Source organism: Coenobita brevimanus, chromosome 106 (assembly GCF_032717465.1).
Source record: "Coenobita brevimanus isolate Jiangsu-jjx chromosome 106, ASM3271746v2, whole genome shotgun sequence".
NCBI lineage: Eukaryota > Metazoa > Arthropoda > Malacostraca > Decapoda > Coenobitidae > Coenobita > Coenobita brevimanus.
In genome coordinates, this window is record NC_137059.1 from 2,743,503 (window position 1) to 2,747,500 (window position 3,998).

Sequence of the window (3,998 nt, forward strand, 5' to 3'; positions counted from 1 at the left end):
CACAGGAGAGATTTTTTTTTCAACAGGTGGATTTAGATAAGGGCTTCTATTCTTGGTGGATTGAGAGGCCCTCTAACACCTCTTCCTTAGCGATTTATTTTTGGATAATCGTGGTTGATATCCTTCTGTACGTTATTTATGCAGAGTATGACGATATTGGGCGGATTTAAGTAACACAGATGAGGACTGTAGGGTGTAGTAAGCAAAATAAATCGCTGAGGAAAAGGTGCTAGGGAGCTTCCTCACCTGACGCTAATCCGGGTCATAGCATTCATTAACCCCTTTACTTCTAGGACTTTCTACCAAGCTAAATATTATCACCTGAAGACAGCAAGAGGGAAAAGGTAAGAAGTTTTCGAGGTGAAGTAGTTAACCTGTTTCTTTTTTTCTTTACGCTTGAAAATAGAGTCGATTATAGCGATTATGTCTTTCTATAATGGCGCTCTCTTTTTTCCCGCGTCGACATTACGCATTGTTTATCGGTGTTTAAAAGACTTCCGTTTGTGCGCTGTTCCAACAATGTGCGGATCCAACAGACAATGGTTCCAGTCTTGATGGTTTTTATTATGATCGCTGTATGCGTGATTATTATTATTATTATTATTATTACTATTTTCTTTTCAACTACAAAGGCACATATGGAAAGAAAAACTGCATAAGAGTTACAACCAATCATCAACCAATATTTATAGTCCTGTTTTTCGAGATGGTGTTGACTGAAAGAGAATTTATTTTGAAAACTACAAGACTTTTGAATTTGCTTTCATCCATATAGGCATCAGTTGTTGTCTATTATTCATCCGTTTTCATTATGTTTCAAATAATCCGTTTTTTTTTTTTCTGTTCTTTACGACCTCCGTTTCAAAATGCATAGATCAGGAAGACAATGGTTCCCTTTTTGGTAACTTTTATCCCTGTCGCTATTTGCATTATTTTTTTTATTTCCCATATTCTTTTTGTAACTACTAGGGTATAAATTGTGAGGAAAAATGCATAAACATGGGTCTTGTCTTTCGATCTGGTGTTGAATGGAAAGTTGTAGTGTTTTGGAAAATATGGGCATCCAAATTATCCTCCCCCCCTTGCTGAGTTCTCATTATGCCTCGCTTTAACTAACCCCGCATCCTGTAAGGGTGATTCTGACATAATCTCCTCTGTATCTGATCAACTGACTCCCTCCACATCTTTCAAGAAGAGAAAATTTTAGGGAAAGCTACGGCAAGAGTGGCGATCCAAAGAGAGACAGAGATGAAGTTAGTATACAGTACATGGAGGATGAGTACGGGAGAGGTGAGGGGTGGAGGAAGAGTGAGGTTAGGGTGGAGAAAGGTCAGAAAAAGGGAGGTGAGGGTGGAGAATGGGGGAGGTGATGGTGGAGACAGTAGAGGTCAGGCTGGAGAAAGGGGAAGGTGAGGGTGGAGACGGGAGAGGTAGGATGGGGAAAGTTCCGAGAGACATTTATCCTACGCTATGAAGGTGTTGAAGTCCGTAATTGTGTTTTTATGTATTGTTCTGTTTTTTTTTATTGTTTTTTTTATGTATTTGTATGTTTTAGTGTGTGTCTTCCTCTTTCTGTAATTCCCTCTCCCTGTGACTATAATTATTTTTAAACGCAGCGTGTCCAGGCATCTCGAAACAAAAGATGCTGATTTTGGGGTTTGTGTGTGTGTGTGTGTGTGTGTGTGTGTGTGTGTGTGTGTGTGTGTGTGTGTGTGTGTGTGTGTGTGTGTGTTTTCTTTAATTTTCTCTGCTATGGTTGTTTTTATGTAGGCTCTCATTTTTAGTTCTTTCTTTTTGCCTTGATGGACTTAACGCATGAAATATATGACGATTCTCAATTTTGTTTTGTGTTTACGCAAGGGGAAGTCCAGGCGTAGGTCCATCCTTCCCGGAAATGGTGGTGAGAGTGCGGTGAGGCGTATGGAGGTCAGGAGGAGGGTCACGTGGGGTCAGCCTGTCTCCGAGCCCACTACGCCACCTAGGGACTCTACCACGGGTCATGTGTGTGTATGTGTGTGTATGTGGGTGGGTGTGTGGGTGTGTGTGTGTGTGTGTGTGTGTGTGTGTGTGTGTGTATTTCTTTAATCTTCTCTGCAAAGGTTGAATGAATCCTCACTAATTCTTACATTAAATACGTCTTCAAAACAGTTAACTATTTCCACAGATCATTTAATTGTTTCTTATTTCTTCACTTTAATGTCCTCTTTGATTTGATTGTGAAGCTTTTTTCTTAATGCAAGGAAGAAGGAACCAAAGGCCAGCAAGACTGTTCCCTCCAAGAAAAAATAAAAACAAAATAACAGAAATTCAAGATCCGTTCGTTTTGAGATGCCTGGACACACTACAGCATGAGTGAAAGGATAAGTCTATGCAAACAGTATATTACGCAATTCTAGACTAAGAAAACTTGTGAGGACGTCCCCAGTGCCCATGTCAGTATTCATAAAGGGTCTTACTCAGTTTAAGATTAAGAATATATATATAAAAAAACATCCCCAGGGCCCAGTCTGTGTTTATAAAGGATCCTAGCCTAATTCAGACGTCCCGCTGAGTGAGGCAAAGATTTCTCTCCTTCTCATCTCTCCAGCTGTGTAGGTATAAATCTTAGCTCATACCGTCTCCTGAATTCCTAAGACACTTGTTGCCTTCATACATATAACTTGCGTAGAAGAGATAGACGGAAAGTTTACATCCTACTGTTGATCACGAGTATATAAGAAAACTGAGGGTATCTGAAAATTTTGTTATTAACCTATTATCGCTTGTGATACCCATTTTAATTAATTACAGCAATATAACCAAATAACGGGATGATGTGAGGCCTACTATGATGCTCTTGTTAACTGCGTGAAGAGACACAAATGCAACGTCCACCCAAGCATCAAACCTCCACACTACTACCACTACCACTACCATTACTACTACTACTACGACTATCTTCAGACGACTTATTCAGACTTAGAATTGACTTTTCAAACTTTTGGTTTTTGATATACCCTTCATTAACTTCTTCACTACCAAGAGACTCTCCTAATCTGCTTAAAATCATTTGGTAGCAACAGTTAGAAAGTAGCAGTGACGTCCAAGGGGTGGCGTAAAGAGATAAAAAGTTAGAGAAGAAAGCAAAGGAAATAATTAGTTGGTACAGGTAAGATGGGTGTAGGTTTGATTGCCCCTCCATACAGGTGAGTGTGAGATCCTTAATGACAGGAAGCTCGTGACGGCTCATTAAGTCCTCCACAGAGTAGCGACAGTGAAAGTCAAGCTCCAGCTCTATAATCTCTCAAATTGTCACCCACCTGATAATTTTCCTTTTCCACACTCGTTTTCTCCTTTCGCTTTCTCTAGTAACACTTCAATCAGGTAATGTGGTTTCAGTTCATCTATTCGTCTCCTTGTGATTATATTCAGTCTAGGTCAAACATCTTGTAAGGAGGAGGTTGAATTAGAGCCACACGTAATCTGTCCAGTTCTGAACGATTCTCAAAAGCTTAATAAAATCATCCACAGAAAGCAAAATCAAAATAGAAAATACGTCTACGGTGAGAAGCTAAATCAACCACCCAGTAGCAACAGCGAAATCCCTCTTGCTCTCAGTCTTTCTCGGCAATTTTCCTTTCCAGACACATTTTCCCTTTTCTTGAGTCAGCTCTCAAGACTTCAGTTAACCTTTTGCCTGCAGGGAGCTTTACTTAAATGAATTGCATCTTTAAACAGTATCTAAGAAAAAGAAAAAAAATGGTCATTCGTGAACATGAAATATCTGTCATTCACGTCAAAAATGTGTACAGTCTTTCTAAGCCATCTATAATCCTCTAATTTATTTTCCTTACAATTCTTAAGTCACCCTTCTCTCTCTAATTTCATCTTAATGGCATATAATATTCATCTTTTCTTTCTCACGTATTCTCTAATCAGTTTTGAGGACGTGAATATAGAAGAAAAAATAATAACTCATTTTCTCGCTTCTAGATCCTACCTAGCCCACGTATAAGACG